This window comes from Olea europaea, unplaced genomic scaffold (assembly GCF_002742605.1).
Source record: "Olea europaea var. sylvestris unplaced genomic scaffold, O_europaea_v1 scaffold1658, whole genome shotgun sequence".
Lineage (NCBI taxonomy): Eukaryota > Viridiplantae > Streptophyta > Magnoliopsida > Lamiales > Oleaceae > Olea > Olea europaea.
The window spans coordinates 82,277-96,230 of record NW_019234243.1 but is presented as its reverse complement, the minus strand read 5'-3'; positions in this window follow the sequence as shown (position 1 = coordinate 96,230).

Genomic DNA, 13,954 nt, shown 5'->3' with positions numbered 1-13,954 from the left:
TCAAGACGTATAGATGATGATGTCTATACAGATGGATTTTTTGATATATCGTACAATGAAGTATCACATAGGTGGATATCTATATGAATCCAAATTTGTCGAATCACTCATGGTATGATCTTCTACATGCTAGGTCTTCCCGTTCCGTCATCCGGCTTATGTTCTTCATGTAGCATTCAGACCGAATGATCCCAGTAGTCCTAGTCATAAACGATGGATACTAGGCTCTGTGTGTATCGACTTGTGCAATGTTGTAGCTAACGCGTTAAGTATCCCGCCTGGGGAGTACGTTCGTAAGAATGAAACTCAAGGAATTGATGGGGATTCGATTGACGATGAAGAAAAAGGATTCTTAGTTGAGCTCTCCACTTTAACGATAGAAAAAAGGATTGATCAAATTCTATTGAATCTAACTCATGGTGATCATTTATCAAAGAATGACTCTGGTTACTCCAGCGACGATTTCATTAGATATATTATAACTAGAATCCCTCTTTTTTCCGATCTAGTTCCTCCACCACCGCGAACCCCAGTTAGATTCAGTTATGCTAACTTTTTAGTTATTGGGAGAACCCAAGTACTCTCTTTCGGATTCAGGAAACAACTCTCAGAGATCATTTTTCCTTTTGGAAGATACAAGAGCGAAATAATCAACCATTGATATTGGAAGACTCAACGGATTCTTCCAATATCGGGCACTGTACAAAGTATTTGAAATACGGGAAAGAAATATCATTCAGGTAATATTTCCAAAGGGGTTGCAAACGGATCTGCCGGTTCACCAATCATTGATGGTTCTAGAACTGCTCTTCATTCTCAATTCTACGAGAATTTTTATGAAAGCCTTTCATTTGCTTCTCTTCGATGGAAGTTTGATTTTCCCAGAATGTATCCTAATTTTTGGCCTAATTCATCTTCTGATGATCGATTCAACCTCTGATAAAAAAGATATACCTTGGTTTATGGGGGCTGACGCCTGCCCAGTGCTGAAAGGTCAAGAAAGTTGGTGACCTGATGATAGGGGAGCCGACGACCGAAGTCTCGATGAACGGCGGTCGTAACTATAACAGTCCTGAGGTAGTGAAATTCCTTGTCGGGTAAGTTTTGAACCGCACGAAAGGCGTAACGATTTGGACATTGTCTCGGAGAGAGACTCGGTGAAATAGACATGTCTGTGAAGATGTAGACCACCTGCACCTGAACAGAAAGACCCTATGAAGCTTCATTGTTCCCTGATAGTTTCGAATTTAGGGATTTATTCGAAATGTTAAATAATTTGATTTATAATAATAAAGTCAATTCTTCATTTGTTACTTTGTGTGCTGCTCTATTATTTACCGTTGAAGTTGCTAAATCTGCACAATTTTCCCTTCATGTATGGTTACCTGATGCTATGGAGGGAGCTACTCCTATTTCAGCTCTTATACATGCTGCTACGGAGTTTGGATCTATGCCAAGGTTTCAGACAGAAAGGAAATAAGATTTTTATCTGAATACCATCTATCAACCAATTTTGTGAAAAAAAAAGGGCGAATACAACCAACTATCATTAAAAATTTCATCTTTTGACCAAAAAGAAGCAAGAGGTGGAATACCACAAAGAGAAATTGTACCTAATAAAAAAGAAATTCGGGTAATTGGTACATGTTTTGTTAAACCATCCATAAGAGCCATATTCAGACTTTTATCTGGAGAATAGCCAACAATAGTTTCCATTGAATGAATAATAGATCCAGACCCTAAAAATAATAATGCTTTGGAATAAGCATGAGTATTCAAATGAAATAAAGCACTTCGATAAGACCTCATTCCTAGAGCTAACATCATATAACCCAATTGAGACATGGTCGAATAGGCTAAACCCATCTTAATGTCTTTTTGAGCAAGAGCTAAAGTAGCGAAAAAAAAGACGTGTGTAGAAATAAACATTGAAGAAATCTCAAGAGAAACAAGAGAAATAAATGATTCAATCAAATCAAATAATATTACTATGGTTCGAGATAAAGTAATAGTATCTACTCGGACACTATAGTGAAAGTGTGTTGAATCAAGAGAAGACAGACAAGAGATAGATAAATAGACACATCCCATTGCACTGATCAGGGACATTCGTACTGACTGAGGGGTCGAAGACCAAGAAGTGAGTTATTTATACCAAGCATTCTTTTTACGGCTAGATCCAATCTCCTGGTCCCTGTGGAGTACAAATCGACAATGGGGTTGAGTCAGTGATTGGAAAACTTCCTTTTCTTGATCTTAATTCGCATAGAAATTCTGAAATTATGAGCTGCGTGCATCCAGTAGGAATTGAACCTACGAAGTCACCAATTATGAGTTGGGCGCTTTAACCATTTAGCCATGGATGCTTAGCGGGGATCCTCGTACATGATGAATAACCAAATTCCAATTGAAATGGATCCTTAACCCTTCCCCCTCTTACTAAGACTGAAGAATGTTCTTGTAAATTATGGCCAATACATGGTATATAAGCAGTGATTTCAAATCCAGCAGTTAATCGTACTCTGGCAACTTTATGTAAGGCAGAGTTTGATTTTTTTGGGGCGATAGTGGAAAAGTTGACAGATAAGTCACCTTTATTGCCACTCTTCTCCGAGAAAGAAGTTCACGACTCGTGGGCCTTCTACCTCCACGCGATATTGCTCTGTTAGGCTTTCACCCATTGCGAAAAATTCCCCACTGCTACATCCCGTATGAGTCTGGGCCATGTCTCAGTCCAAGTGTCGCTGATCATCCTCTCAGACCAGCTACTGATCATTACCTTGGTAAGGTATTACCTCACCAACTAGCTGCTCCGTCAGGCTTTCGTCCATTGCGAAAAATTCCTTACTACTGCCTCCCGTAGGAGTCTGGGCCGTGTCTCGATCCCAGTGTGGCTGATCATCATCTCATACCAGCTACTGATTATTGCCTTGGTAAGTTATTGCCTCACCAACTAGCTAATCAGACGCAAGCCCCTCCTCTTGGAATTGGAATAAGTTCGACAGCAAATCATGAAATCTTAGTGATCTTCTCTATCTAATGAATGGGGAGTCTGCTTGAAAATCGTCCGTCCTGCACCCACCCGAGTATATGCTTCAACAGGAATCACACAAAGGTATATTAGAAACCTTTGGTAAAATGCTCGCCCATAACCCACCAGATCACATAGTCCAGGGATTGGCGATTTTTTGGAAATTAGATGCAGTTACTAATTCATGATATGACATGTACAGAATGAAAACTTCATTCTCAATTCTACGAGAATTTTTATGAAAGCTTTTCATTTGCTTCTCTTCGATGGAAGTTTGATTTTCCTAGAATGTATCCTAATTTTTGGCCTAATTCTTCTGATGATGATCGATTCATCCTCTTTGAAAAACGAATAAGAATGAGAGGTGTTAAGCTTTTTATCATCTTGGCGCTGAGCTATTTTTCTGCAGGACCTCCTCTACAGTATCGTCACCGCAGTAGAGTTTAACCACCAAGTTCGGGATGGATTGGTGTGGTTCCTCTACGCCTAGGACACTAGAATATTGAACCATGAATGAAGAAAGGCATGAGAGAAAAGCCTATTGGCCAGTGATTGTGAGGCCCCAATTCTTGACTGGAGTGGTCATCAAAGGCCTCCGTCCTTCCATCCCTTAGATGGATAAAGAGGAAGGGCAAAGCTTTTGGTTTTTTCATTATTTGAAATTCTATATTCTATAAACACTATAGCGTAGTGCATAAAATTCCTATAGATAGAAAGTTTCTATTATGTGGGTCTGCTTAGCTCAGAGGTTAGAGCATCATCGGTTTTGGATCTGGGATGAATAGGTTCAAGAGATGAGAGAATTAAGGATACCTACCAAAAAGACCCAATACATAATGATGTACTAAAAAATACAATATTTTGTTACTTGACCAACCATCAAGAGAAGCAAATACAATGGGTACACTAATCAATAAGATTGATGAAGTAGCAATTAATGCAAAAACAGCCAATTGGAAAACAAGAGTCATGCTTTTAATCCTCAAAGATACCAACAAATGAACTATAACATTTGATCCCTCTATCAGCCAAAAATTTGTAATAAAATACATCATCGAGGGATTTGAGTTTATAGGTTTATGACGAAACCTAGAAATCGATCACTGATCCAATTTGAGTACCTCTAGAGGATAGACCTCAATAGAAAATTGAAGAGTAATGGCGGCAAGTGATTGAGTTCAGTAATTCCTCATATAAAATTATTGACTATAGAGATATAGTAATATGGAGAAGACAAAATTATTTCAAGCACCGACAAAATCAGAAGCGCCCCTTCTTTCAAACTTTCAAAGAGAGAGGGACAGGTTATTCACATTTTATTTGATGGTCAGAGGCAAATTGAAAGCTAAGCAGCATGAATTCTAAAGATTCCCCGAGGGAACCCTCGATTCAAACATTGAAATTCTTGGATAGTCGCTATAAATCCGGCTTATCCCATTTTCTCCTTTTTTTTTTACCATTTTCCAGTGAAAGACCCTAACCCTATTATATTAATTATAATTATATTAGGGTCTCCCACAATATCGAATTTGGATATGAAAGAAATTTTTGTTAATGAAAAACTCTTATTCCAAATAAATTTCTGACAATTCGTTTCTAATACACAAATGTAGAACTCCCTAAGAATTTCAATTGCACTCATATTCATCACCGTAGGAATTGGGCTCAAGCTTTCCCCAGCCATATTTTTCGAAATAGATATATGTGTTATGCTACAATTCTATGTTTTGAAAAAAAAATGGATGAGATTGAGTCCCATCAGATCTAAACAATCTTTTTTTTTTTAGCATGAAGAGATAAAGAAGCCAGCCAGGACATTAAGGAATATCCAGAAAGGCATTTTGGGAATCGGTTTGATTCTAACTCTGTTCCTTCCGTTTGAAGAAAGGAAGTAGCACCTGGCGGACTGTTAGCTAGTGTGTATCATCTTACGTGAATAGAGTTTGGTGTGGATCAACCAGAAGAGGTATGCATAAAAGTATTTGTCTCAAGGAGGAATCCTAGAATTTCGTCCATTGGGCCTTTTGATACAATCAAATAGAAAGCCCCAAGGACGCCATATTCTAGGAACCCAAACTATGTGATTGAGACAATTAAAAGGGTGTTTCCTTGTCCGAATTTGAGATTTATATGATCAATAAACTAAGATTTTGTTGTTTTCGACCATGGAATTTGAATCCCCTCCCTTCTTTCACTCTGTCCCGAAGAGTAACTAGGACCATTTAGTCACATTTTCATGTTCCAATTGAACACTTTCCATTTTTGATTATTTTCAAAGGAGAAGATTATTCTCTTTACCAAACATGCAGATCCAATCACGATCCTATAATAAGAACAAGAGATCTTTCTCGATCAATCTCTTTGCCCCTCATTCTTCGAGAATCAGAAAGATCCTTTTCAAATTTGAATTTGTTCATTCGGAATTTGGGTTCTTCGACTTCATTTTTATTTAATATTTTTCCTTCTCTTTTTTTTTTATATCATTCCTTAAGTCCCATAGGTTTGTTCCTGTAGAATTTGACCCATTTTCTCATTGAACGAAGGGTACGAAATCAATAAATGAAAAAAAAAATAGAGGGGGGTCAAACTTCTTGAATTAAAAAAAAAATACAATTTCATTTATTATATTAATAATATAAATTGCCCCGAAGAGAGTCTCTGGCCCGACACTACAGAAATACGATCTAGGTATATATATATATATATATATTGTGTATTAAGAACAAAAAGTGACAGGCGCATATAAAACGAAATTGATTCATCATTTGTAACATTTGTCCATCTCGCGATTCCTATCAATCGATTCATTGAGCATAAACTAATAATGCGAACTGGATTGAAAAAATGAAACTCCCGAAGAAAATATAAAAAATTTAAACATAATTTATATATTTAAATTAAAAGGTGTGAAGATACAATCTAAATCAATTAAATAATGAGAAAAGAAATTAAACGAGGTAATCAAACAATTGAGCTAAGAAAAAATAATAAATAATAAAAAAACAGATTTTCTAATGGATTAGAAACATAAAAATGAAGCTAGCTCTGGGTTCGAGTGACATTTCACCCCTAACCTCAACTCATCCGTTGATTCTTCAACATCAGTCGGTTCGGACCCCCACTTAGTTTCACCCAAACTTCATCCTGGTCATGAATAGCTACATTTATAAAGATTATGATGAAATTATGACTTTCTAAACTTAAAGTATAGTAATAAATTTATGAAATCTCCTTCTAATATCGAGTTTGAAACTGATCAAAAATTGGAGAAATGCCACCAGGGGTTGAGCCAGCACTCAACAAGCCCTTGCAGGTTGCCTATGCTGGCTCTGTCGAAGTTTTTCTTCTTGTATTGCGCGGTCGTCTGTGTAAATCTGAATCCACCCGTGTTCACCTGAATTCCTGGATCTACCAGTGAATGCCACACTGAGTGTATGATGACAAGTATGACTAGGATAAATGAATTGCAGCTTCTCTAACTTTATTGTATAATTTCGTCTCCAAACAAGGTAAGTTTTTCGTTGCGACTTTAGATGGAGGTCAAGCTGAACAGCATCCTCAACATGTACCATTTTGTATGTTATTTATAATAAAGTAATTCTATTATTTTGAAAAAGAAAGAAGTAAATATTATTTACTCTATTACGTGACAGTTCTTATCTAAGTTCATTTCTCTTTTTGTTGGTACATATCATTTTGCTACGAATTGACACATATATGTTTGTATAACACAAGTGTAATATGTGATTAATTAAATAATAAGATAAATATGTTTACTTGTACTATTTATTTTAGGCGACGTTCTAAAAGTCATAAGGCGTGGTAAGTTAATAGAGTCGAGTGATTGGTGTTATTTCACATCCTTCGAGCTCATTAAAAGTGAATATTTGAGAGTCAATTTGATAAGATTTACTACTTAATTTCGTTAAATACTGATTTTTGTAGGATGAACTCGAGTTTGGATGACTTTTGATGAAAAGTGAAAATCAATCAAAGAAGTACGAGAACAAAGAATTACAAAATCCGATGACTCGGAACAGAATCACGATTGAAGATTATTTGAATTAAATTGTACAAAGCTCATACAAACATATGATTATATACGTAGTTATAGAAGATTCCGAAAATATAAATTGTGAAGATCACGGAGTAATTCTTCCATTACCCATGTGTAACAACTATTACTAATAACAAACTTCTAACGCAGAGCTCAACAATTCATGTTACGATAATTCTACTGTGTCGTGATGATGAAAAATAAATATTCACAAGAAAAAAATTGTTCTTAACCATAGGTGATAGCAATTCAGATAAGAATTAATCTTCTTGTACATAGGATGATTCATAATGGTGTCCAGAAATGGACACATGGAGCCCCCCTAATGGTGTCCATGTGTCCATTTTGGATCCGGGGGGGCTCCATGTGTCCATTTTGGACACCGTTATGGACCCTTCAGATAAATGCTATAAAACCGAAATCCAGAATTCCTAATACATGACATTAATCAATCTGAGCCATCAAAAAATCAAGAAATCCAATGAGTTTTATCACCCACCTGGCTGTGGAGCAGGTGCACCAGTTGGATGAGTGAGATTGATCGAAAAGTCCTGTAATGGTACAAGAAATATACTTATGTTTACAAGTGGTTTATGCATACACTCGCTCGCACATACATATACACTTACTCGATACCAACCTCTTAAAAGAAGGTTTTCAGGTGGTGGACGCTCCTTGGCCAGGTTATGTATACTTCTTTTCCCATGTACCAAAGCTGTAAATTCTGTGATCTCAAATTCCACATACGAGGAATGCATACACAGCGGTCCACCTACCAGGATACACTTGAACTGCCGAACAAGCATCTAGATCGTCGAGGTTGTTGGTATTGCATAATTGTGGTGTCAATTCTCGCTCGCCAAATCTATTACTTCAAAACCTGGATACAATTAGTGCATGTTTGGTACGTAGTATTGAACAAAACTCGACAGTAGAAACTATAATGAAAAAGATCTTATTTTTTAAGAATGCAACCAGAACTTGTAAAATGACGCAAGATAATAGAATAAAATTAATTATTTGTGATAGATATCTTACCCTGCAACATAAAATCTAAAGCCATCCAAATGCCAAGAATCCATGACTTCATGATAATTCTTGAACACAATTTCACGCCATCCTTTATGGACTCCCGTTACAACATAAGTTCCATATGCAGCAGCATTGTTGACAGAACGGACTGGAAATGAATTGAGTTCATACACAGGAAAGCCCTTTCTGAAGTGGTCAACAAGTTTTAATGCCGTGTCGGGGGTCAAATGCGACACATTGTTGACTACGTAGCGCAGTCTACCATTAATTTCAGTTTTCGATCCATGGAGGATAAAGGTCTGTGTTGAGATTATGTTCAATACATTGAACGTGCCTTGTGGGTTAGGCCGCAGTCAAGTTCCATCCATTTATCCACAACAACAAAATGCTAGTAATCTAGTTATGCATTGCCGCTACAAGGCTTTCTCGGTTAATCATTTACAAGGCATTTGAAACATGTTTAAAAAATCTGATATGAATTGCTGCTGCCCTGATAGAGTTTGCTTGATTTATCGAAAATTCTATGTCGAATGGATCAGGTCCATTTGGAACAGGTGCCCTGACTGTTCCAACGGAGTTGGCATAGTGTAATACCCCATTTCCGACGAGATAGGGGGTATTGCTGAAATTGGTGTCGAATAATTTTGGACTAGCGACCATGTAATAATCGGCTTCATCTTGATTTGCAGTAACAAGAACAGAATAGGACTGTCCAACATGCACGTCAAGAGAATCCAATATGATCTGGTTGGTGTATGACCCTTCTGTTTCAACTAGCACCATCTTGTGATTTTGAATTCTGAAGTTGAAACTGAATACACTTCCGACATTTGAAACTCTAATTCGATAAGTTTTCCCTACACATAGGACCAAGATTTAAACATAAACGCATATCAATCCCTGTTTAAAACATAACACATAACAGACATTTAGTATCCAATAATAGACATTACAGTATACGAGAATTTCTCACTTTTTCGTACTTTTCGTGACATTAAAAGATTCATAGACCATAGCGTTTGAATATCCCTAAGGAACTTTACATTCGTCAGCATCAAATCAGGAATACCCCAACTCTCTTTCCTCATTGACCTAATTTTCTGTTTATCCAAAAACTCAAAATTGAAATTCCATCCAATTTTGGAAATTTTCGATTATTGAGTGGGTGATGATGATTTACCTTGTAATCAGGTACAAACCAGTCACCAATAAGTAGATCAAATTCGGCTTCCGGTTTAGCTAAAGGCAGGAGAATAACATTCCGATTGTTGACGCGAATCAGTCCATATCCTTCAGAAACCTTGTGGAAATTAGTGGAGGGGAAATATGTAAAGATTTCGATCTGATCTTCGGTATGAAATACTTAAGCCCAGTTACTCCGGGCTTTAATTGGACAGTTTGTGCCAGAAACTCCGTCCTTCCATGAATGAAGTCTCTGTTGTATGCCATTCCTGAAAAGCGGAAGGCATGGTACTTGACTGAACTAGACATTAAAACAAACAAAATTTCATGTCTAATCCATCTTATCAAATATGACAGATTTGTTTTTCAAATCCCACTTTTATTCCTGTAATCGTACCATGTTATGAGCAAAGGTTCATCCAGATTGTTAAACACATTAACATGAACAAAGTAATTGGTCGTGGCATTCATGAGTGGCCCTGGAAACATTCCATTTATTGGAATAACCTGCCATTTACAGTTACATACAGTTAGTGCTTATATACAATAAATTTTGGATCAACTATATAAATTCTTTTCCAGTGCTTTATTTGATTCATTTCTTGTTATCCTGAATACGTCATACAGGCTGAGAAAATGAGACAGGCTTCAAGGTGTTATCAGCTGAAACAAACCACTTGTGAAAAATGTCAGACAAAATTAACTCCAGAAACTAGAATAGCCACCAATACTGAGCATGCAATAATAAGCCTTCTGCAAAGGCTAAAAGAAGCCATTGCAAGGATTGAGGGTCGGGATACCAAAGGGTGGGCTTGTGATCGAAGTGAAGTCGGAAATGCAATAAGCTCTTCCTGTCTTAGGCTAGAAGATATAAATAAATTCTCAAACCTGTCTAATGCTGACAGGCCTTTAGCATAGAAAGTTTAAAAAGGTCCGAAGTAGAAAAACTGAAAAGTTCAAACCCGTATAGGAATATTTATTTTTGTGTCTTTGGACTCCATAACAGCATGCCAGCAGAGGAATGTCCAGAAAGCAAATGCTGGTTCGCATATACAGCTTGTTTTGCCAACCTGGGAATTGGATTTATATTTTCTTTTCCTTTAGTGAAATCCACCTTATTGGACGTTTTTGAGAGCTTTTTTCGAATAACACTGTTTGCGGCTACACATGTTTGAGTGATATTTCTCTTATGAAACATGCAGACCGACTCCTAAGAAAAAAAATGTTACTCGAAATCTACTTTCCTCGAATAACACAATCAGTTTCGTATGTGGAAATTGTTGGTTCCGGGGTTTATGTGAGCGGTATGATGGTTGTTGATGTTTGTATAAAAAAAAATTAATGTTTAACCCGCAGGAGCGTGATGAAACTATCGATATGTGAACTTGAAAGTGTAGTACAAAACCACAAAATCAAGGTATCAAAATGAAACAAGAAGGAGAAGAAAAAGAAATGAAATCCGAGGCAAGTGATGACACATTCTCCTTAAGACAATATTGCACCGCTATGGTGCTCACGGTTGAAGGCACTTGTTTCCCAAAATACAATGGATGTTTAATCTTGTGGTAGCAGCACTTCACACCACAAGAACTGGCGAACCAATAGAATTTCCCCCTCTACAAAGGGATTTTATGCAAGAAAAAGAGAGAGAGGTTTTGTAAGAGAAAAAGAGTGCTCAATGCAAAATATGAGTTGGTGTTCCCTTAGGGACGTCCAAGGGGTCCTATTTATAGAGGAGGAAGGGGTGTGGATTGAGTGGTGTGGGCCAAATCGTGCAATCTTTCGAATAGTTGCAACATTCCATCTTCGCTAGCTTTTCGCTCGAGCGGCGCTTCAAAAATCCGAGCAAAACATACTTCGCTCGCTTTTCGCTTGAATTTCGCTAAAGCGAGCGAGACCGTCGCTCGAACGAACATCGAGCGACAGTGTATTTTAGCCCTTTTCCACCGTATTTTCCTTCAATCTTTAGACCGCAATTTCTCATTCACTCGGAATTGGTTTCTAATGTCCAAATATACTACAATCATCTACTCGATGAGTAGAACAAGTTGACCTTTTTACTTTTGTAATTTGACCATCGGATCAAGTCCGAATATTCAGCCGAAGTTGACATGTTAGTCACACTTTCCAATTTCAATTTTCAGTTAACTAATTTCCGATTTTTCATGTTAATTTGGAAACCAATTTCCAACAATCCCCCACATGGATAGATTTTCGAGTATGCAAATGATATGCGACACGATACATGCAATTGTAGAGAGAGAGTGGAGAAATATTGCATTGGGCAAGGTAGCTTCCGGCTTTAAACCTTCCCTAGTGAAATATTATCAAGCTTACTTAGCTAGTTGGTAAACGTGATGTCTTGAACCGACCAGCCATTAGTGTAAGCCAAGACAACAATACTCACACAATGTCTTCCCTAATTCCGTTCTTGGTTCTCATGACTTGGTTCATTTTGGCCCTAAACCCCTCTTGATTCTGCAAGTGTTTTACAGAATTTAAGCCTTAAATAATTCTCCTTAAAGCGGCCTCACTTCACACTCACATGGGTGATCTCCTATTAAGAGTATTCTGCCCTACTCCACTTGACTGAATCAAGATATAGGAATCATTAAAAGATTATCTTAACATCTTCCAATTCTGCAGAAAGCAATTTGGTATCATAGGAATGAGTTAGGAAATTATTTTCTAAGTGCTTCATGGAATCCTCATAACTTAGTTGTCTATTTGAACCAAGATCTTGGGATCTCCAGTCAACAAGGTAGGTTTACTATTATAAGGACTCTAACGTAGTAGGCTTTAATCTCATTCTTCTCGATAGGCAACGTATTTGATCTCTTGGCAAACCTTTCGTAAGCGGATCCGAAACATTCTCCTTTGATTTCACATAATTTATGGAGATGACGCCCATTGAGATCAATTGCTTAATGGTATTATATCTCCGATGTATATGTCTAGACTTACCATTATACATGCTGCTTTTAGCCCTTTCAATAGCCGATTGATTATCGCAGTGTATGCTTATGGCAGGTACCGGCTTAGGCTAACATGGAACATTTTCTAAGAAATTTCAAAGCCATTCTGCTTCTTCACCAGCTTTGTCCAAAGCAATAAACTCTGATTTCATAGTTGATCAAGCTATACACGTTTGCTTTGAAAAATTTCATGAGATAACAGTTTCACCAAGTGTAAACACATAGTCACTTGTGGATTTGGAATCCTTCATATCGATATCCAACTCGCGTCACAATATCCTTCTAATACCGCAGGATATTTTCTGAAATGTAATCCATAGGTCATAGTATACTTTAAGTACCTAAGGACCCTTATCAATGCTACCCAATGATCATGGCTTGGATTACTCATGAATCTACAAAGTTTATTCACTACAAACGCAATGCTTGGTCGAATGCAGTTTGTAACATACATTAGACTGCCAATTATTTGTGAATATCTTAGTTGTAACACGCTTTCACCCTTATTTTTGACCAAGTGTAGACTTGTGTCAATAAGAGTCTTTGTAGAACTTTCCTCAAATACTTCAAACTTCTTAAATATTTTCTCAATGTAATGAGATTGGGAAAGTACGATTCCTTCCGATGTTCTAGAGATCTTTATCCCTAGTATTACATCTGTCACACCTATGTCTTTCATGTCAAAATGCCTTGTTAACATTTTCTTAGTGTTTGTCAATATTTCATGACTATTGCCCATTATCAACATATCGTCTACATATAGACATACTATCACGTAGGCATTCGGTGTATTCTTCACATATATACACTTGTCACATTCATTTATTTTAAATCCATTTGACAACATTATTTTGTCAAACTTTTGGTGCCATTGCTTAGGAGCTTGTTTTAAGCCATACAAGGACTTAACAAGTTTACATACTTTATGACTTTCATTTGGAGACATGAACCCTTCATGTTGTTTTATATATATCTCCTCTTCTAACTCACTGTTTAGGAATGTCATTTTTACATCCATTTGATGAATCTCAAGATTATGTATTGCCGCAATTGCAATTAGCAACTTTATCGAGGTGATTCTCGTTACAGGTGAGTAGGTATCAAAGAAATCAAGTCCTTCTTTTTGCCTATAACATTTGGCAATCAATATAGCCTTATATTTGTCAATGGATCCATCCGGTTTCAATTCTTTTTTTAATATCCATTTACACTCTAAAGGCTTATTCCCGGGAGGTAAATCTACCAATTCCTAAGTATGATTTTGCATTATGGAATCTATATCGCTATTGATAGCTTCCTTCCAATGCGATGCTTTCGGGGTAGACATCGCTTCCTCGTAAGTACTTGGATCATTTTCTACCATATAAGTTAGAAAATCCAGACCAAATGATGTGGATGTTCTAGCCCTCTTACTGCGTCTTGGTTCTTCCTCATTTGAAGATCCATTTGTAGATTCATAAGTTCTCTTATTTGAACTTGACGTTTCCCTATTTTTGTAAGGAAATATGTTTTCAAAGAATACTGCATTCCTTGATTCAATTATGGTACCCTCATGTACATCTTGAATATCGAATTTGTGTACTAGGAAACGATATGCACTACTAATATTCGCGTATCCAATAAATATGCAATCGATCGTTTTGAGACCAATTTTAATTTGTTTAGGCTTGGGTGCTT